Here is a 23,742-nt window from a genome sequence, read left to right as displayed (position 1 = left end):
TGTGAAAAAGTGATTAGACATGTGAAGTGAAAGATCAAGGCAATTGGTCTAAAATAGGGGAATTTAACCGTCAATTCGTTTTCCATTTTAGAGGGCGTTCAATCGTGTCATGCAAATCGAGGAAGATTGGATAAGAATCTTCCTAAAAAGTAATCGTTGAGAAAACCGTTTTACCTTATTGCCTCTTGGTATTCCGGATGAATTGTTCCGGACTGAGCATGATCCGGAGGATAAAAGAAATGTTCCGGAATATATATGATGAAAGGGTTTCCAGAGCAATTTTGAAAATTCCGGAGCATTTTTGAAAATTCCGGAGCACTTTTGAATTTCCAGAGCAAGTTGAGATTCCGGAGCAAATTTTGAAAATTCCGGAGCAAGTTTTGAAAATTCCGGAGCAAGTTGAGATTCCGGAGCAAATTTTGAAAATTCCGGAGCAAGTTGAGATTCTGGAGCAAATTTTGAAAATTCCGGATGAATTGTTCCGAAATGGTGATCCTGATGATGGTCGATCTAGATCGCGTGAAGAAGAGAATAAACTGTACAGCGTAAGAAACTCAAGGGATAATTAGTAAAAAAGACAGGTAAAAGGATCCTATGTATTTAGAGGAAAAATAGTTCCGAAGCAAAAAATAAGTGAGTTCGGAGCATATTTTTCTTCTGAATACTTCAATCAAAGAGAACATGTCTCCTGAAAGAAATTGGGATCAGGCATCATCATACCCATTTTGTTCAGAAAACCATTAAATTTGGTTTCGTCTAATGCCTTAGTAAAGACATCAGCAATTTTATCATCAGATGGAACAAAAATAAGTTCGATGTTACCATTTAGAACATGATCTTTAATAAAGTGGTACCGAATGTCAATGTGCTTTGTCATGGAGTGCTGAATTGGATTATGAGAAATTGCAATGACACATTGAGAATCACAGTAGATAGGAATGCGTTGAAATCGGTAACCATAATCCAAGAGTTGATATTTCATGCAGAGAACTTGAGAGGTACAGCTGGCAGCAGCAATGTATTCAGCTTCGGCTGTGGAGAGAGCAATGCAGTTCTGTTTCTTGGATGACCAGCTGACTAAACGACCACCTAGGAATTGACATCCTCCTGATGTGCTTTTCCTATCGAGTTGAAGACCACCATAGTTTGAATCAGAGTAAGCTTGCAGAAGGAAACTTTCATTTGCTGGATACCAGATTCCGAGGTTCTTTGTACCTTTGAGGTAACGGAATATTTGTTTCACAGCCAAAAGATGAGACATTTTCGGATTGACTTGAAATCTGGCACATAAGCATGTTGAGAACATTATGTCCGAACGACTTGCAGTGAGATAGAGTAAGGATCCAATCATTCCACGGTACTTCTTCTCATCTACTGAAACACCCGAAGGGTCGGCGAAGATTTTATGACCGAAGCCCATAGGTACCTTGGCAGAGGCACAGGTGTCCATAGAGTATTTCTTGAGAAGGTCAGAAATGTACTTCTCTTGGTGAATGAAAATACCTTTGTTAGTCTGTTTGACTTGAAGGCCAAGAAAGAAGCTTAATTCTCGATTCATGCTCATTTGAAAATGACTGACCATTAGTTTGGCAAAATCAGCAACCATATATGAATCCGTAGATCCAAAAATGATGTCATCCAGATAAATTTGTACCAGCATGAGATGTTTTCCATTTGATCTTCGAAATAAAGTGGGATCCAATATACCTCTTTGAAAACCTGAGCGCTTGAGAAAACCAGTGAGTGTCTCGTACCAAGCCCGAGGAGCTTGCTTGAGTCCGTAGACAGCCTTTCGGAGTTTATAACAGTGGTTCGGAAAGGAAAGATTAATAAATCCGGGGGGTCGTTGAAGGTATACTTCAGTGTCAAGTTCACCGTTAAGAAAAGCACTCTTAACATCAATTTGATAAACTTTGAAACCTTTGTGGGCTGCATAAGCAAGAAAGATTCTGATAGCTTCAAGTCGTGCAACAGGAGCAAATGTCTCGTCATAGTCAAGGCCTTCTATTTGAGTGAAACCTTTAGCTACCAATCTTGCCTTATTTCAGATGATAACTCCTGAATCGTCTAGCTTATTGCGAAATACTCATCTTGTACCAACAATAGGGTGATGTTGAGGAGGAGGTACAAGAGTCCAGACTTCATTTCGGTCAAATTCTGCCAGTTCTTCTTGCATGGCTGTAATCCAATCAGCATGCTCTAATGCTTCTTTGATGGATTTGGGCTCAACCATGGATATGAATGCTAAGAAATGGCATTCATTTTGGATGTTGGTAGCTGAGCGAGTTTGTACACCAACATTCGGATTGCCTATCACTTGGTTTGGAGGATGATCCTTCGTCCAAACATGCAATCGAGGGAGTTCTTTGATTTGCTCCCCCTGAATGATTTGAATATTGGGATGATGCTACCCCTGAACTTCTGAACTGGATAGGTTGACATCATCATCAGAAGGAAACTCAAAGAAATTTTTGTTTTCATCAATGTTGAGAGGATTTGAGTCATCGAAATCAGCAGCTGCAACTTGGAAGCCATCCACATTTGATTCAAGAGAGGGATTTGCATTATTCTCCCCCTTAACTTGAGAAGGTTGAAACGGTTCGGAATCAAATGGAGGTAGGCTCAGAAGAGGACCGGAGAGGTTGTGAGAGACCGGGGCTTCCGAAGGAGGAATAGGAATCAGAGATGGTCGTGATCGAGATTCGGAATCAAGAGCTGTTTCGAAAGGACCAAAGAGAGTTTCAAAATCAACCTCGAGAATGGTTTGAGGGTTCAGACAGCCTAGCAGAGGAGCATCAGACTCCATGATGTGAGTTGTGATGTGAGTGGGGCCAGAATTCCGAACAAAGTTGTCATCAAAGGTAATATCGAAGCTTTCTTCCAGAACACGAGTTCTTCGGTTGAGAACTCTATAAGCTTTGGATTTGGAAGAGTACCCTAGAAAGATTGCTTCATCAGCTTTAGGTTGGAACTTTGTAAGCTGATCACGCTTGTTTTTTATGAAGCATCTGCATCCGAAGACATGTAGAAATGAGATCGTTGGTTTTCGACCATTCATTGATTCGTATGGCGTCATGTTGAGCCGTCGATTGATAATACTTCGATTTTGAGTGAAGCAAGCAGTGGATACAGCTTCAACCCAAAGATAGAGCAGAAGGTTTGCATAGTTCAGCATGGATCGAGCAGCTTCAACGAGTGTTCTATTACGTCTTTCAACTACACCATTTTGTTGTGGAGTGTATGGAGCTGAGAAGTTGTGATCGATTCCTTTTTCTGTGAGGAACTTCTCAATGGTGGAATTAACAAATTCTGAACCATTATCACTTCGGATTCTTCTGACCGGGAGTTTGATAAGAACTTCTATTCCTCTGATAAAATAGATGAGCTCAGAGGCAGTTTCGGATTTCAGCCTTAGAAAGAAGACCCAAGTGAACCTTGTAAAATCATCAACAATCACAAGAATGTATTTCTTATGATGAAGACTTTCTACAGTGGATAGTCCACACAGATCAATGTGTAGGAGTTCTAAGGGATCCGAAATGGACTTTTAGATGATAACAGGATGAACCTTCTTTGATTGCTTACCAAACTCGCATGCAGCACATAAATGATCATTTTCGAACTTGAGAAGAGGTAAACCTCTTACCATCTCACCTGAGACAAGATCATTCATGTACCGAAAGTTCAGATGTGTGAGCCTTCGGTGCCATAACCAACTAACATCAGGAACAGCTTTGGAGAGAAGGCAAAGCTGCGGTTTGCCAATGATCATATTGATGTCAAGTGGGTACATGTGTTTGTTACGAAGAGACTTAATCAAACATTCTTTTCGGTCTTCAGTCATCACATAGCTATATTTCTTGCAAAATTCCACACGTCGGCATGAGTCGGTGAGCTGAGCAACACTTATCAAGTTATGTTTCAAGTCAGCCACATAAGCAACATGTGAAATAGAAAAGTTCCCATTGGTAAGAGTTCCATAACCACGAATTTGAGAATTGGAGTTGTTGCCATACGTCACGTAACCAGCATTTGGAGAGAGCTTTAAATCTCGCAGAAAATCCTTCTGCCCCGTGATGTGCATGGAGCAAGCACTAACAATATACCATATTGTATCTTGCTCTGAAGCACAAAGTGCCTGCAAAATTAGTGAGCAATGGAGCTTTTAGGCTCCGAGTTAGACTTTGGGACATAGGCATGGACTTTGGACTTTGTTTGTGACTTTGGAACAACTGCGTGTTTCTTGGTGAGATTACTTGAGTTCTTTGGAAATAGACAAAATGCTAAAGTCTTTTCATCTATCCAGTAGTCATATTCAACTACTTGTGGGTTCGGAGCTGACTTCTTCAGAACAGTGGTAACCGAAGGATTGACACTTTTAGTTATCTCCGAATCAGTTGTTTTGTTAACAGATGTTTGATTTTCCACACAAGATGTTTGTTTGAAGATTTTGAAACAGTTGTTTTTGAACTTGTGGATTTATTTGATGACACATTGTTCTTTGAAATTATTGGTTTAAAAATTGTGCCATCAGATTTTGCAATAAAGACAGATGAAACATTTCGAGGTGCCGGTGAAGTGTTTCATATGGTTTTGACCTTAACATGAGCTTGAGGAGATTTGGAGCTAAGGAATTCCTTTGGTTCCGAACGAACAGGAGGTTCGGAAGATCTCTTTAGTATTCTTGTCAGAACAAACGAATTTTGACTATGGTTTTGACCTACGAACTTCCTTGAGTTGTTTCGAGATGAGTTTGGTTTAGAGTTAGCAATGAACCTGGAATTTTGTCTAGTCTTAACTTCCTCTTTGTAAGCATTTCTAGCTTCTACCTTGGGGTCTACAACATTTTTTCTATTCAACATTGGTTTTTTCTTAGGATGAGGAGAGGATCCAGAGGATTGTCCTTTGGATGGATTTGAAAACTTAGAAGTAATGGGAACCAATTTGGTTTTTGAAAGAACTACGGAGTCCGATTCGCATGAATCAGAGGACACATTGCTTGAGACTTCAACTTTATCATCTAGAGATGCCCATGGAAATTCCGAGGCATTGACTTCAGTTGTTTTCGGAATAATTTCCTCAATCACACAGTTGTTGACGTGATTGCGTATAGGAACATGGTCTACATAATTTGGAAGACTAGAATGATATTCCGTGGTCCGATTCAGGTCCAGGTTTATTAGAGGCGGAAGAGGCGTGGAATCAGGACATTTGACAACTATTTGTTGGAACTCAGGAATTAGGGACTCAAAAGATTTTTTAGTCTCCGGAAGGGGTGACAATGGAGAAACGGGAGTGTCCGAATGTTTAATGTTCGGAACCTCTCCCATGAATGTCAGATTTTGCAAATCCTTCAAGGGACTAACAATTGGTTTCGGAAACTCGCTTCCGAGACCAGGAGCTTTGGACCATGGATGACGAAAATTATGAGTCATCTGAATGTCAGCTTCAAGCATGTCAACAGAGTTATGCAAAGCATCTATTTTGGCATTGAGACGTTTGTTATCAGAAATCAAAATATTTCGTTCGGAATAAGTGATTTCACATTTATCTTTCAAAATGATACATTCATTTTTTGACATTACAAGTTCATGCTCTAAAGACTCGATTTTCAGTTTTTTATCTTCAAAACGTAATCTAAGACGACTTAGTTCACAGCCTTTCTTCTCACTGGCTTCTATGGCGGACTCATAGACTTTATATATGGTGTTCATATCTGTTTGGATCTGGGTCAGATAAGGTTCACATAAAGTCAAATTAAAATTATTATCAGAGATCATAGATTTTACCTGCTGAACAATGCTTCGACCTGGTGGATCGTTAGTGGCGATGTAGCAGTAGTGAGGTTCAGCAACATATTCTTCATCTTCGGATCCAGAAGACCAATAACCTTCATCACATACAACAGTTTGTCTTGCCATCAAACACATGTTCCTTCCAGTTACTACATCATCATCATCTCCGGATGACCAGTATCCTTCGACATATCTTGAAACAGTAGTAACAAATGCTTTCTCACTTTCAGCCAGTTCTTGTGCTTTTCGGGCATAATAAGCTGAGTCCTTGACTTTTGATTTTTGTGGAGCATCAGCTAGACAATCTTTGGCAAAGTGATTAGCATGACCACATTTATGACACAAGATCTTTGGTTTATCTGAGTTAGAATTTTTAGAAGATTCCGGGGATGAGTTTGGTTTAGTAAGGTTAGGTTTGTATGCAGGAGGATTTTCGGAGGGGTGTTTATGTTCTGAAGCAGAATATGGTTGAGGGTGGATTTGATGAGGAGTGTTGAATCTGTTTTGGTATGGTTTGTAAGAAGGATTGAAAGGTCGTTTGTATTTCATGGAGAGTAAGGCAAATTCTTGTTGGAAACGGAGTTCAGAATCCAAGGTTTCGGAATCATCGTCAGGATAGATGTGTGTGGGTAAAGGAGTTAAGGATGACTGAGTCAAAGGAACAGTGGGTATGTAAGGTTCCGGAGCAGGTAGGTTCAGAATGGTTGATTCAGACGAACTAACTAGAGCAAGTGGTCCTCCAGAAAGTTCTCTTATGGTTTGAGCAACATTTGATTCATGTCCTTGAAGCTCATCAAAAAGTTGATAGAGTTTCAATTTTTTTAAGGAACTATTACTTTGGAGACAAGACTTTACATTTCCCCATCCTTTACCAAGACTGTTAATGAACTTGAGATTGTATTCGAGAGGAGTTCGAACAATCCCATGAGCAGTCATGTTGTTGACAACGATTCGATATCGGTTGGAAGCCGAGGCTACAGATTCACTTGGAGTAGTAGTGAATGTGTCAAAGTCATTGAAAACTGAGGTGAGGCGTTTGTCCTTCATATTTTCAGAACCTTCAATCAGATCCTGAAGAGTGTCCCAAATTTCTTTGGCTGATTTGAAATAACTTGATGTGCTCAAAGAGTGATGGAGGAACACCAAACACCATTTCAGAGAAGGCGACTTGATCAGCATGCAGTTTCTCAATGTCATCAGCAGTTAGAGGGGCTGGACGAGCTTCATCTTCTCGCATGAGTTGAGAAGCTGCATCTCTTACAACTGTTCTTACAGGAACATGAGGGCCTTCTTTGACGGATCTCCAGATTTGTTCACCTTTCTCTTTGGCTATTAAAAACCTTTCCATTCTAACTTTCCAATGATCATATTCTTCCACAACTAGCAATGGGGCACGTGTAGGGCCACCCACGCTATTTGCGATTTGCATTGAAATCATTTGTTGAGGATTTGAAGCAGCCATTGAAGTCAAGATATCTTCAAGCTTAAGTGGTATATAGAAGAACTTTTATCCTTAACACAGAAATGGTTGAAATACCAAGGTAAATTCAAACAAACTATAATCTGATCTTATGGATTCAAAGGACAACCACTCGAGCTCTGATACCAATTGTGAAAGCAAGATCTTTGCGCAGGGACAAGGTTTGAGAACTCAAACCTTGAGTGAATGCTTGAGATCAATGTCTGCTTAATAATGGATGTTCAAGTCAAGACTGGAAAGACCAGCCAAGTCTTAGATAATCGATTCAACAAGATGATCAAGATATTAATTGAGAATAAGTGAATAGTGATCAAGGTAAAGTTAATAAATGAAGAACAAGAAGAATGTGATAAGAGTAAATGCCAAAAGTGACAGAAAGATCCGTAGTTGACTTGTATTGAATGCTCCTTTATATAGGAGAGAATGTTACAGCGAATTATCTCAGATGTTTACATAGGACCGGACAAAAGGCATAAGCCTGACATTCTGATTGTCCTAATACAACTTTAGACTAAGTCCTATGAAACGTTAGATCAAAATACAAGACAAAAGTAATAAATGCATAAGAGACACAATAACTTCATTCCGGACAAGTGATGTTCCGGAGATGAAAGTTTGATTCCAGATCAACATGCATTCCGGACTATAGGATTAGTTCCAGAATGCGTTCCTCTTCAAAAGAAAGCTTCACTCCATTTCTTCAGCTCCGGACAGGTTCCGGATCACATCTTCCTTCGGAACCAACAGCCTTCGGAATATGTACTTAGGATTGCTAGAGGTTCACTTTCAGGTTCCAACAAAAAGGGTTAAATATATATATATATATATATATATATATATATATATATATATATATATATATATATATATATATATATATATATATATATATATATATATATATAAATTTTTTGTAAATGCAGCGATAAATCGGGTTGGAACAATTGCAAATAATTTGAAATTGTTTGAAATTGTTTGAATGTTAACACAAAAGTCATTGTCTTTAACTTGTATTCCCCCCCCCCCTAAAACATTAAAAATAGTGAAAACGTAGGGGTATGAACTCACCTCTAGTGTGTGTTCAAGTGTGGATAGTAGAACTGTAGAGATGATCCTCGGGCTAGCGTAGGTGGAAAGAACGGTGTCCTAATATTATTCAAACACGTAATCGTATTTAAATTGCGAAATAATTAATTAAAGTGTTAGACAACACTTATTTTATGAAAGGGATAATTACCGAGTATTATTTGTAGTGTTGGTGAGGGTTTTCGGTCTAGCCTTAACCAAAATCCTTGATTTCGGTCTTAAAACCTCAACCGAGAACCAGGTTCTTGGTCTTATGGTGTTTTCGGTCGGGAACATGTTCTCGGTCCAGTGTGTTTTCGGTCAGCTTGAAGATTGTTCTTGGTTATAATTATGAAGATTTGAATGATTTTTCTTGAAGGTTTGAAGGTTCTTGTATGATACTTGAGAGCAAAAATGGGAGTGTTTTCTATTGAAAAAGTGAGAAAATGACTTATTTTTCGAGGAAAAAAATATATAGCGGTTGAGTTTTCGGCCGGAAAGGGGATTTCGGTCCGAGGGTTCTCGGCCGAAAAGAGGTTTTCGGTCTTAGGGTTCTCGGTTCCAAAGGGGAAAACTTTGATTTTTCAGTGTATTTCATTCCAAATACTTATATAAAAACATCATTTATATAATTTAAAACATATTTAACCCTTATGTTCCTAATCGAATCAACAAAATCAATAAAATTCGTGTTTTTATTTAAAGGGTTTGAATTTTATTGATTTGAAAAATAACGGGTTGTTACATTATCCCCCCGTTAGAGGGAATTTCGTCCCGAAATTCTTTCTATAGGGAGTAGACTATGGATTAGGGAAAAGATGCGAGCACTTTTGTTTCATTTGATCTTCTCACTCCTAAGTGAATTCGTGTCCCCGCTTGTCATTCCAGTGAACCTTCAATATTGGTATGCGACTTTGTTTCATTCGTTTGGCTTCCCTATCCATGATTTTTACTGGTTCTTCCACAAAGTTAAGACTATCGTTTATCTCGATATCATCGAGTGGAATCACAAGAGTCTCGTCAGATAGGCACTTCTTTAGATTTGACACGTGGAAGACAAAGTGTACGTTGTTAAGTTCTTGTGGTAGACGGAGTTTGTAAGCTACTGGGACGATTCTAGCGAGAATCTCGAATGACCCGATGTACCTTGGATTTAGCTTTCCACCCTTTTCGAAGTGTATCATGCCTTTCCAGGGTGAGACCTTCAATAGAACGCGGTCACCAACCTGGAATTCCAAAGGTTTTCGTCTCTTGTATGCGTAGCTCTTTTGTCTATCCCTAGAGGCTTTCAATCGTTCTCGGATTTGGACGATCTTTTATGTGGTTTCTTGAATGATCGATGGGCCAGTGAGAGTGCTATCAGGGACTTGCCCTTTAGCTAGCTGCGTGTCACCCACTTCAGCCCAACACATAGGGGATCTGCACTTACGACCATAGAGGGCTTCTAACGGGGCAGCCTTGATGCTAGAGTGGTAACTATTGTTGTATGAAAACATAAAAAGTGGAAAATAGGTATCCCAAGCTTTACCAAAGTCGATTACACGGTCTCTCAACATGTCTTCTAGTGTTTGAATGGTTCTATCACTCTGCCCGTCAGTTTATGGATGGTAGGATGTACTTATGTCCAACCTAGTTCCTAGAGATTTCTGTAGCGACTGCCAAAACCGCGAGGTGAATCTACTGTCTCTATCTGAGATAATAGAAATTGGCACACCATGCAGTCGTATTATCTCTTTGATGTATGTTCTGGTCAGTTTCTCCATTTTTTCTGTTTCCTTTATGTTGGATTAATGTCTAAGTCCATAACTATAATTGGTAAGACTTGACCCGACCCGGCATGGTCCATTTGGGTTGCATGGGATCATGCATTTGGATAGACTATAATGAGAGAAATAACACTTAAGGTTGGTTAATATATTATAAGTTCTAATATATTAATAAGGTTATTTAATTAGTATTGATCAAGAATTAATTTGGAATTAATTAAATGATCAAACAGAGACTAATTAAATATATGGGTTGATTGTGTAAATTATTCATTCTTATATATGTGGGCTTGTGATCCAAGATTCCTTATGTTGGACTAAGTCCATGGGGTGACCCATGGATACTCCATGGAGGTTAAAATCCATGGAGCATAAGGAATGGGTAAAGTTATGAGTTACATGGTGTAACCCTAATAGCCACCATATAAAAGAATCCCATGGCTCAAGAAATCGTGCACTAATGTGTGAGTGTGAGGGCTAGACGATTTCAAGGAGTGTTCAAGTTTCGCTCAAGTTATTCCAAGTGTATTTGGTGTTTTGTGAACCATTTGAGGTGTCACACTTGGGGCACTAGGCACTCAAGCTTCATGAAGACATTCTACATCAAAGAGGTATGTATTCTATCTTGTTATATTTATTATTTTGTATGCTAGATTAGGATAATACCTTGGATGTTCATAATTGTATGTATAACAGAGAAAACATAGATCCAAGGTATTTAGGGTTGCATGTACACTTAGGAGTGTTAGAATGCTCATAACCCAACAGTGGTATCAGAGCCTAGACTTGTTTTCTTGTTATACTTGCATATATTCGATTGTTTTGGCTGGAATTGGACTAGGAACATTACCCTAAGATGTTTTTGGACTTATAAACTTGTTTTTGATGTGGTAATGTTCATGCTAATCCAATTTCTAAGATAATTGTCATCATTTCAAGATTTGTATTAGTTTGTATGTTCATGCTAATTTCTTGAAGATTGATGATTTGAATTATGTTGTTCTTATGAGGTTCTTAGATTAATAGAAAAGTTGTGTGAAATAGTTGTTTTCAATCCATTTTAATCTAAGAGTTGATTCCAAAGTGTGTTTTTGTAACTTGTCCTCAAGTTATATGAAAAGTCACATTTAAGAATCATAAAACTCATAAAAGTTGGCAAAGGTTACAAAATGAAGAGTCTAGTTCTAATTAAATGGTTTTATGACTCCATAACTTGTCCTCAAGTTATGGAGGTTCAAGAGTCTCTTCATTAAATTAAAAAAAAAAGTGTAACCTTAATTAGTTCCATAAGTTACAATAAAAAAAAGTTCTTTTTTTTATTAATTAGTTTAAAGTCTTCCATAACTTGTCCTCAAGTTATGGAACTTGAGGAGTTTTTTTTTTTTTTTTTTTTTTTTTTTTTTTTTTTTTAATTAAAACTACTTTAAACTCATAAGTTATGGAATTAATTAGTTTTGAATAGTTTCAAAACTTGCCCTCAAGTTTTGGAATTTGAAAAGTTTTCACTTATGAATACTTTAATTCCAAGTTAGCCCTTAGAATTTTAAAAGTTAAAATTCAACCCTTATACTTTATAATATTATAAGTTAATAATATTTATATATATGTATAAGAGTAAAGTCAGTCTTACCATTAGTAGGCCTCATTCACGAAGTCGGTCTATAAGTGGGGTATAAGGTTACTGCCTATAAAATGGCAGTTTAATGGGTGTCCACTCTCACTCACCGCTTCCTTGACCGGTGGAGGGTCGTTAGCCGAACAGGTAGGAAAATGACTATAATTCTCCCTTCATTATAAGTATAATGATAAATACTAAGTAACTAAACACTTATAAATTCTTAATCTTAGCTACTTAGGAAAATGTGAATAAGGTGCTAATCCATGAAATTACACTTTGCACTTTGTTTAAGCTGTTAGTGGAGCGTGTGTGGTTAACCGGCACACTAACCTGGACTTAAAAAGGTAGGCAAAGGGTAACTTAATATTTATCATAGTATCGGTGGAGCGTGTGTGGTTAACCGGCACACTGATTAAGGGGTAAATATTAAGGGTACCAAGTATATTTGCATGGTTATTCACACCTTGTTTTATGATCCTCGGCATCCCAGTCACAAAACCTGAAAGGCACACTCGAGATTGAAACATGCCTTTGAACAGTTCAATGAATCTCAAAGATCTAGGACTTTCAAATCCAATTAAAACCTAATAAATTATTTCGTTTTTCATGGTGGAAATTGGTGAATCGTCATTCACCCACCTTCATATATTTTATAGCTTGGATTACGGCATCCCTCTTCTAAGTTATAAAATAGTTTGTTGGGTCCTAGCCTTAATATTTCATATTGGGTGTCATATTAAGGACTTTAAATCAACTATCTTGAATATCTCCCAAAAAGATGTCTGGTCTAGACATTTATGATCTTCCCAAATCTCTTGAAACAAGCTTTCCTAAATGAAGATGATGTCCCATGGATATCATACTTCTTTCACCTCCTCCAATTATTCTCCCTAACCCACAAGTTCCTAAAAAGTTTAAGGTCACTCAAGCCCTATTGGCAAGGCAATGTCTAGGTGTGATCACATCTTGGAGATGTAGTCACATATTGACAAGCCGGGAGAGTTGGGTGTCAAAGTCTTGAGAAAGTTGGTGGCTCAACTACTTTCTAAGTCACATAGTGAGTTCTTTTGAGAATCCTATGAAACAGACTAAGACAAGACCCTTAATGATCTTATCTATTTGCTAAGATCAACTTCCTAAAACGCTATGGACATTGACAATGATGACATTGGATATCCAGTAAAGCTCTCTCTTCCCAATGGAAAGGGATCGGCCATAGTCAACTCGGTTGACCCAATGGTAAAGAGAGAGGCGAAGTCTGAGATAGTCCCATTATCAAGGGTCCATAGGTAACTATTGCCAAAGGAAGGGGCATTGGTTACGAAGCTGCCAAATTTACCTAAGGATGTTAAAGTCAATAAGTTTGGCTCTACTTCAGGTAAAGTCTATTGTCTAACTCTATTAAGTACATGCTGATTCTGATCGCGAAGATGGATTTCAATCGCATAGTTCGGTGATCAGAATTTTGGGCTATTACTTAAGAGTTATGATATTTATATTGCTTAGGAGTAGATAACAACAAGGTTTTCATATGGATTGTAAGGATAAGTTTTTCCGCAAAGTTTTAAAATAAAAGAAAAAGGTTTTGATTTTATTTATTTTAAGTATCCTTACAATGGCATTTGTGAAAAGTTGTTGCTTATAAGATTCCATTGATAGCAATATTGGAAAAATGGATTTGATTCTTTCGGTTGTGGTAGTGTCTAATATTACCAAATAAGGAAAGATTCTCATCACCCAAGGTTCAATTGGACCGAAACTTGGAATCATGCAAGTTGTATAGTATGATGAATGAGAACTTTCAGCTTGGAAAATTAAGACTAATTCCTTATGTGAATAAGGAAAGGACTAAGGGATCGAGTACACATTCTTGTGCACTGGTCAAGTCCACCACAAAAGATCAAGAAGACTATTCGTCATGATTTACTTAAGTTCAGTAAATATGGTTATACTTATAAGTTTAAGTATAAGTCTATAGCATTGGAGAAGTTTCAATGTGAGACAGAACGAATAAGAAGAATCAAAGTATGGCAGAAAGATAAAAGTTTCTCAAATCTGAAAAGATGGGAGAGTACTTTAGTATCATGTTTATGATCATCTTAATGATTAAGATACCATATCACAATTGGTCCTCTAAAGTCATCTTAGTTCATTCTTATGACTAAGAAGAGGAGTCATGAATTGTTGAAATGGTTAAATCAAAAAGATGAGTCATACTTCGTTCCAAAACAATTCTTAGAGTCATACTCCAAGATTGTAACTTGAGTGACATATCTTAAAGAGGGTTTGTTAACACTAGTCAAATGTAAGAGTAAAAGGTTATCTACTCTTGTACATTTGAAATTGGTAAGTTGTGATGTTTTGGATAAAACAGAGACCAACTTAGGCCAATTGTGTAAAGTGTTAGTCTTGATAAAGAATCCGCACTATCTCTTGAATATTTGACAAGGGAGTCTTATATGTCAAGAGGACAGTGGGAGTCTTAAAGCTCTTGAAAGTTTCAAGACTTAATCAAGAATAAAACCTAAAGTCCTTCACTAGCACACGACTTGAGGTTTATAACCTATCGTGTTGAAATTTTTGTGCCTATTCAAGTTGGCTTTGCATAGGAGTTCTGAGAGTTCTCAATTGGTTGCACAACTACTTGGAAGCAATGGCAGGCACCTGAGCTGCCAAATGGCAAGAATTTAAGATTGCACAAGTTTAATCAATATGAGTTTGGATTTGTCACTAACCTTGTCTTGTGATTATGGTTTTGACAAATTCACATGGATAAGAACACATACACTATTAAATCTAAGTGTCATAAGGTTTCTCTCCGATTCATGAAAATGATGGTGAGGAAACACTTTCACTAAGTAGATTTTAGCTAGATAGCAATTGTGATATTTGCATTCTCAAAGTCGTTGGTAAGAAAGTCAGCTGATTTCTGAGTACATGTCAAAGCTAGTGGGAGCATAAGTGGTATGCTAATAATCATCATGTTAGTGGGAGCATGATAATTATGACAAAGGTTGCAAGTTAGCAATGTTAATTATAGAAAAACAAAAGTTTCAATTCGTGAGGTTGCAGGGGTTGAAAAAGTTGTTTTGCTATAATTAAAGGAGAGGAAATTATACTTCATTTCAATTCTAAAAGCTTAGATTGAGATTTTAATCGTATTTAATCAAGGATATATATATGAGTTTCATGTTGGAATGGCTCAACATAAGGAAATTCTATATATGGGTCCATTATCTGCGTTCTAAAATTCGATTATGATTACGACATCCCTTTTCATAATCTGAATTTTGAGAACTTGGGAAATTGAAATGGAAATATTATAGCAAAAGACTGGTTTAGTCTTTATGTGAGACATCATGAATCGTGTCCCATATGCTTCGGATATAGGATCGATTACATGTGCTATATTCATCCTTTCTAAAATTTTCCAAATGCTTGGGGCATTATGAAGGGAAAAGGTCTAGAATTGGATATGACTAAAATGATTAAGCAATTGTCAAGGACAATCTAAGGTTTACCAAAGATTGGTTGCTCAAGGACAGTTCGAAGTATAATGTTAATTCTGGAAGGACCATATTGACATAATCTGTAAGGAGGCAACTCTTGTTCAGAAGTGATAGTCAAAATGGAATATGGAAATGTTTCAAAGTTAGAAATTATTCAATCTGTGTAAGATTAGGAAACTTAATGAAAGAAGGATGTTTCCAAGGAGCTGATCTCCTTTGGAATGCTCTGTAATGATTGTTGTCAAGTCTTTCTGACTTCGTGCATAATCATTAAGAGGATCAATGCATATAAGTTTAGAATCTAACAGATTTCAGTAAATGGCATGAATTTGGAATTCTTGCATTTGCAGTAAGGATTTGGGACTGTGAAAAGAGGATCATTGGAGTGATGTTCAATTGATCTATTTTACAAAGTAAAGATCATAGACAAACATAGTATGCATACTTGGTGTATGGCGTGACTAATGTTTAGAAAACATAGTGTACATGCTTGGAGCATGGGACAACTATTGTTTTAAATTCAAGTATAAAGTTGATAAAACCGAAACAATGAATAATGAGTAATCATTATGGTGATAAATAAAAGTGTTTATTTATATTCATAGGGTTTGATACCATATTTGATTCATTTATTCTTGTGTTTTACTTTGCATGTTTTGACTTCCAGAATAACTAAGTCGCTCTTCCTGAATGATTAAGTTATTCAAACCATCCACAGTCGGTCATATGTTGGAAGTAGATATGAATCAAGACTGTCATGGGTTGGTTTGTAGAGGTCCAAGTTGGTGGACAAAGTGGTGCTACAACACTCATGAGTGCTCATAAGTTCTGAGTATTGGATTCAACCCGCGCTCATTTGAATCACTTCATGGATTTTATCACGAGTGATCATGAGACGATAATATCTTATATTCTTCAAACCTAGAGATATGAGTTGTTACTATGAGTTGGTTATACATTGATTGCACGAAAACGCATTGGTAACTCGATGTTATAAAACGTGCCTTTGTGTATGATTCAACAAGTAGTAGAACAAGCCATATGAGTCGAAGTTTATCCATTCCTTTTACCTTCGGGATAAAAGCGATATTTGTGGGCCCCTCGATGATTTAAAGATGATACATGTGAGTGCTTGGCCAAGCCAGGACTGATTTGATTTGTTCAATCAGTCAGTCATCATGAATCGGAAATCGGGAAACAACAAATGGACAGAGAGAATGATTGATAATCCATGTCTCAGTCCATATGATATCTAGAATGGAGGAATATATGATCCCTTATCTAATGGACAAGTCATTGACAAAGGTCAGAGTTCATCGACAAGGTCAGAGTTCGACAGAAGCTTTTGAGAGCTACGATTGCTGATCGGTTCCTGAAGTCATACGCAATAATAGTTTTAGACTTATCCAAGTGGGAGACTGTTGGATTAATGTCTAAGTCCATAACTATAATTGGTAAGACTTGACCCGACCCGACATGGTCTATTTGGGTTTCATGGCATCATGCATTTGGATAGACTATAATGAGAGAAATAACACTTAAGGTTGGTTAATATATTATAAGTTCTAATATATTAATAAGGTTATTTAATTAGTATTGATCAAGAATTAATTTGGAATTAATTAAGTGATCAAAAGGAGACTAATTAAATATATGGGTTGATTGTGTAAATCATTCATTCTTATATATGTGGGCTTGTGATCCAAGATTCCTTATGTTGGACTAAGTCCATGGGGTGACCCATGGATACTCCATGGAGGTTAAAATCCATGGAGCATAAGGAATGGGTAAAGTTATGAGTTACATGGTGTAACCCTAATAGCCACCATATAAAAGAATCCCATGGCTCAAGAAATCGTGCACTAATGTGTGAGTGTGAGGGCTAGACGATTTCAAGGAGTGTTCAAGTTTCTCTCAAGTTATTCCAAGTGTATTTGGTGTTGTGTGAACCATTTGAGGTGTCACACTTGGGGCACTAGGCACTCAAGCTTCATGAAGACATTCTACATCAAAGAGGTATGTATTCTATCTTGTTATATTTATTATTTTGTATGCTAGATTAGGATAATACCTTGGATGTTCATAATTGTATGTATAATAGAGAAAACATAGATCCAAGGTATTTAGGGTTGCATGTACACTTAGGAGTGTTAGAATGCTCATAACCCAACACTTTATTGGTGGGAAGTGAGCGGATTTGGTTAATTTGTCGACGATTACCTAAATGGTGTCATGCCCATCTTTGGTCTTGGGCAACTTGGTTATGAAATCCATTGTAATCCGCTCCCACTTCCACTCAGGTATCTCCGGCTGCTGAAGTAAACCTGAGGGCTTTTGATACTCTACCTTTACTTTGGTGAAAGTTAGACACTTGCCCATATAGGTAGCAATCTCGGCTTTCATGTTCGGCCACCAATAAAGTTTCTTGAGATCCAGATACATCTTATCTGAACCTGGATGAACAGAGTATCGAGTTTTGTGGGCTTCGTTCATGACAACATCTTTGTAACCACCAAACTTCGGTGTCCAGATACGGTTCATGAAGTAACGAACTCTGTCACCCTTCATTTCTAAGTTTTTCTCCATTCCTCTTAAGGCTTCATCTGCCACATTATCCGGCTTCAAGGCTTCTATCTGAGCCTCTTTGATTTGTGTAGATAGATGTGAATGGATTTTCATGGTTAGTGCCTTCACTCTACGACCTGTGTACTCCTTTCGACTAACGACATCTATTACTACATTGGCTTTGCCGGGATGATAGCGAATTTCACATTCGTAATCATTGAGTAGCTCTACCCATCGTCGCTGCCTCATGTTAAGTTCTTTCTGATCAAATATGTGTTGGAGGCTTTTGTGGTCGGTGAAGATAGTACACTTGGTACCATAAAGGTAATGCCTCCAAATTTTTAGTGAAAAGACTATAACTCCCAACTCAAGATCATGAGTGGTGTAGTTGACTTCGTGTGCCTTTAGGTGTCTTGAGGCAGAGGCAATAACCTTTCCTTGCTACATAAGCACACAGCCTAGCCCCTGATTGGATGCATCGCAGTATACTACGAAGTCCTCTGTCCCTTCTGGAAGAGACAAGATAGGTGCGCTGCACAGGGCTTGCTTCAGTGTTTGGAAAACAGTGTCTTGTTTCTCTCTGCAGCTCAAAGTTACACCCTTCTGGGTCTGGGCGGTAATAGTTTTAGCGATTCGGGAGAAGTTTTGTATGAATCTGCGGTAATAGCCAGCAAGTCCTAAAAATTGGCGGATCTCTGTTGGCGTTCTGGGTGCTGACCAATTCTCGATTGCCTTTATTTTGGAAGGGTCCACATGTATTCCTTCTTCACTGACTACGTGACCAAGAAAGTTCACATTCCTAATCCAAAACTCGCACTTTAAGAATTTAGCATAAAGGTTTTGTGCCCTTAATTTTTCTAAGACTTGTCTCAGGTGCTGGCTATGTTCTTCCTCACTTCGTGAGTAGATGAGTATATCATCTATGAATACTATCACAAATTTGTCTAGGAAGGGACGACATACCCGATTCATTAGATCCATGCATACTGTGGGTGCATTGGTTAGACCGAAGGGTATTACTACAAACTCATAGTGACCATAACGAGTTCGGAATGCGGTTTTGGGAACATCGTTCTCATGAACTTGTAATTGGTGATACCCCGATCTTAAGTCAATCTTTGAAAATTAGCTGGCTCCTTGGAGTTGGTCAAAGAGCTCGTCTATTTGTGGAAGAGGGTATCGGTTCTTAATGGTAAGCTTGTTTAGTTCGCGGTAATCTATGCACATTCGGAAAGATCCATCATTCTTCTTAACGAACAGGACCGGTGCTCCCCAGGGTGAGAAGCTCGGTCGAATGAATCCCTTACTGAGCAGTTCGTTTAATTGGTTGGATAATTCCTGCATCTCTGCCGGTGCTAGGCGATACGTGGATTTGGCTATGGGGGTAGCTCCAGGAATCAAGTCGATTCGGAACTCGACTTGGCGTTCAGGAGGAACTCCTGGAAGATCTTCAGGGAAGATATCAGGAAAATTACAGACTTCGGGAATGCTCTCGAGGTCTTTTACTTCTTGTTTTTCATTGACTACATGAGATAAGAATGCGTGACACTCTTTTCGCAGGTATTTTTGGGCTTTGATGCAAGAGATGATGCAAAGGTTCGTACTGGTTGTCACCGTAGATGACGAGGGTTTCGCCACTTGGCACGTTAAGGCGAATGGCTTTTTTGTAGCACAGAATAGCAGTACAGTGAGGACATAACCAATCCATGTCGATGATGACATCGAAGCTTTTTATAGAGACCGACATAAGGTCGATTAGGAAGGAATAGTCGTTTAGAGTGAGGGTACAGCCTATGAATATGTCGTTAGTGATCTCTTTCTTCCCGTTAGCCATTTTGACAGTGAATGTTTCATTTAAATATTGTGGTTTGTGTTTGAGTAAGTGTTTGAATTTATGGCTAACGAAACTCCTCTCCACACCGCTATCAAATAGAATGCATGCATAAGAGTTATCGAGGAGGAACGTACCCGTGACTACGGTGGATCCGCTACTGCCTCCTCCTGACCTATTTCTAGCACTCCTCATGTGTTGCCATCATTTCTTGCCTTTGGGCAATCTCTCTTTTAATGCCCTGCTTCACCACACCCATAGCAGGTCTGGCCTACTCCAACTCTGGGGGTCTGGGCATTAGGTTGTGCTGGTGTCTTACAAAAGCGGGTTGTATGCCCCTTCTTGTTGCAGTTGATGCATTGTATTTCCCGAAAAGGCCCGTGGTGGTGGAAGCTGCATTTAATGCACCTCGGTAGACTACCAGTGTATCGACTGGGAGGTGCTGGAGTAGTAGGAACAACAACAGGAATGGTAGCAGCATGGACTGCCACTGTTTGCTGTTTCTTTGAGGGCTCCTGCAAAGATTGGCCCTTTCTTATGTTCCAGTACTTCTTTTTGCTGCCACTCTCTTTGGGCTATTCAGGAATGGCTGTTACGGAGTCCTGGCGATCTCTGGGATCTATTAGTATCTGTGCCGGACGATTGGCACTATCGAAAGTAAGTGGATTGGTAGCTAGGACATTTCCTTGAGTCGGGGGATTAACTCCCCATATGTACCTTTCCACCTTCTTACGCTCCGGGGTGACCATCCCGGGACACAGAAGAGCCAGGTCACTGAACCTAGCAGTGTAAGCAGCGATATCAGAGTCCTTCATCTTCAGACTCCAGAGCTCCTGCTCTATTTTTTTCATCTCACCCCCTCGGGCAGTATTCCGCTAGCATTAGCTCTTTCATTTCATCCCAACTCATAGCATTGACTATTGCGAGAGTCAGCGAATTGACTTAGCTGTTCCACCACATGAGAGCTCTATCTATGAAAGTGCATGCTGCAAATTTCACTTTGCTAGATTCGGGGCATGCACAAATTTCGAATATTGATTCGGTTTTCTCGAACCAACGGGTTAAAGCAATGACACCTCCAGTTCCATCAAAGGACTTGGGTTTAGCGTTTGTGAAGTCCTTGTAGGAGCACTCCATTGGGTGCCCGTGACTATCTCCTTGATTGGAAGGGTTGGCACCACTACCCGCCCCGCTTGTACCACTTGCGTGGATCTGCGACATAGCGGCAGCCACGGCGGCTGTTACTGCTGCTTGGAAGACATCAGGGTCATACTAAGGAGGTGGTGGTGATGGAGGATTCGTTGGAGGGTTGTTTTTCTTCCTGTTGGACTTCTTTGGTGGCATCTTTCTCTATAATGATTTAAGAGAAAATGATGATAAGTCCTCTATAGTGGTCATGAGTCAGGTGATAATGAACAAGATATATCTTATCATGACTGTTACAGTGTTCTATTAAGCGATTTACAGTGGAAGTCTACTAATATAAGTAAACAATCGCCAACTTTATTTATGGCAACACCACTATCACTCCCAAACACATGTCGGTCGTATCTCAAATAAATATAGTTGATCAGGCTATATTTATCCCAGATATGATTACATAACTGTCTAGTTTTAACTGCAGTGTTCAACATCTAAATACTTTTGTAGAGTTCTTTTTGTGATATTGTTTCTGATATGTATGTATGTTTGTATACTTCTTATAAAATACTTCAATTTTAAAAAGTATACTTTTAGTCCGAGCACTTTGGCCCCATTGTGTTTATAGATGTATATCTTGTAAGGTTTGATATACTTAGTTCACTATAAACAATGCTTTGATACCAATCTGCCACACCCCCAAACCAAAACGGCGGAAACGTTCAGGGGTGGGGGACGTCATGTACAGTATCACAACAATTGCATAATAGCAATCAAAGCAAACACAACCATTACATTGATAAAATATAGTATTTACATCTGTTCAATACATAGTTTGTATGACATCAAACCGACTATTAAGAATTTTTATAGAGTGTTATATATTACATAACTTCCCAGGAATTTATACACTAAGTACAAACGTGACAATATTAACTATTCTACATCTTCTTACAGTACATAACTATACTGGATGCTTATCACCAGCAATAGTTAAACATTGAGAGGGATAAGCGGGTGACGCTTAGTGAGTTCAATAACAGTTACAATATAACGATTATTCATATATATATATATATATATATATATATATATATATATATATATATATATATATATATATATATATCAATACGACAGAAGCAAAGAGGGACAAAGAACAACAAATGCTAATGTGTATCATATGACAGGCTTTCCATATCAACCAATAATCTGATTCAAAGATTTACAATCAATGAAATCCGAAAATTTCAACATGATATATATCAATAAAACTTCAGCCCAAGTAGCATAGAAAATAAACAATTTCTGATTATCATTTTGCTAGAATATACATGCTTTTAGCCCTACCTAGAATTCTGCCAATACCAAAGTGATACGAGTCATTCTCTACATGGCCAAAGGCACAAAGCCAATACCAAAGTGATACGAGATATGCTCTACATGGCCAAAGGCTACATACCAATACCAAAGTGATGCTTAGTCATGCACTTCATGGTCAAAGGTATAGCTCCATTATCATAATAACACGGGAAAACACATTGCACATATAACACATAACATACAATTATCCCTACATTGAACTCACTGTGAAATAACCAAATGATAAAATGCTGATTTGGGCAGCACTTCGTCTCTAAAAATGACTTTTTTTGACGAAACCGGGGATTTTTGTTGAAAACCGGGCCTTGCGTGGGCAGAGTTTCAACTTGAAAAGATTATTTTCTCGGGTCTTTGGTGCGTCGGGACTTGCTTCGGGTGTTAGGGATGTTTCCTAGGCTTCGGGGGGTGTTAGGGTAAATTGAAAGATGAAAGAGGGTGTGAAAGTGTTAAAATTATAAACAAAATCCGAAAGGTCTCACTTTCTATTTATAGTAGTCCGAGGGCTCGCATTACGTTGAGCGTAATTCTCCGGTACGCGGGGCGTACCGCCTCGCAGACCTCTTCGCTGGGCGTAACTTCATACACTGGGCGTACCAAGTGGATCAGCTCGGACACGTCAAGGCTACGACACATGGCACTCATGCAAAGGAGTAGGGGGGTGACGGACTTCGGATCAGCCTTGAAGTTTGTGCCCAAAACTTCAAAAATTTGTAACTTTCGTATACGAAATCCATTTTTGATGTTCTTTATATCCACATGTAGGTGAAATTATACTCTACAACTTTCGTTTAGACTCCGTCGGATAATTTTGACTTTATTTTTAAAGTTATATTTTTAACAGGCCAGGACATGAAATGTCCGTTAAAAATTCATAACTTCTTCATCCGACGTCCGTTTTCGTCTGTCTTTTTACCGTTGTACTACTATTTACGAGATCTTCGATTCTCGTTTAAGTTGTGTCAGCTAAAAATCATTCGATCTTTATTTCGAGTTTTAGGCCGTGTATTGCTATGCCGAATCTTAGAAAAATCATAACTTCCTCATACGAAGTTAGATTTGGACGTTCTTTTTATGAAAGTTCTCGGTTTAACGAATACTACGAATTTCATTTAGATTACAAAGGCTAAAAAGTTGTTTATCGTAAACTCACTTTTTACGTCATATAACGTCATGCCGGTTCTGTCGCGAAACTTCAATAAGTCATAACTTCTTCGTTATAAGTCGGATTTTAGTGAGGTTTTCGCCTAAATGTTTCTAACGAGATAATCTACAACTTTCAATAAAATTATTTTTACTTATTTCCAACTTTATATTTTTGTTAATTTTGATAATTGACTTTTGATTGGAATCTTATAAGACTTCCAATACTTCTCGAATGATTCTAAACATAGTTTTACTTCAAGTATCATAAAACTATCTTGTTAGAACTCAACGCTCGAAATCATATATTATATGATAATATTTACTTTTAAGCTATCAAGCTTACAAAACACGATAATTATACATGATTATAAACGTATATGTTTCGAATACCTCTTCCTTTTCAAGATTTTGTCCCCTAAATTACAGTTATTTAAACAAATGGGGATA

This window comes from Lactuca virosa, chromosome 9, assembly GCF_052849685.1.
Source record: "Lactuca virosa cultivar CGN04683 chromosome 9, Lactuca_virosa_CGN04683_v6, whole genome shotgun sequence".
NCBI classification, from domain to species: Eukaryota; Viridiplantae; Streptophyta; class Magnoliopsida; order Asterales; family Asteraceae; genus Lactuca; species Lactuca virosa.
This window is presented reverse-complemented; position numbering follows the sequence as displayed.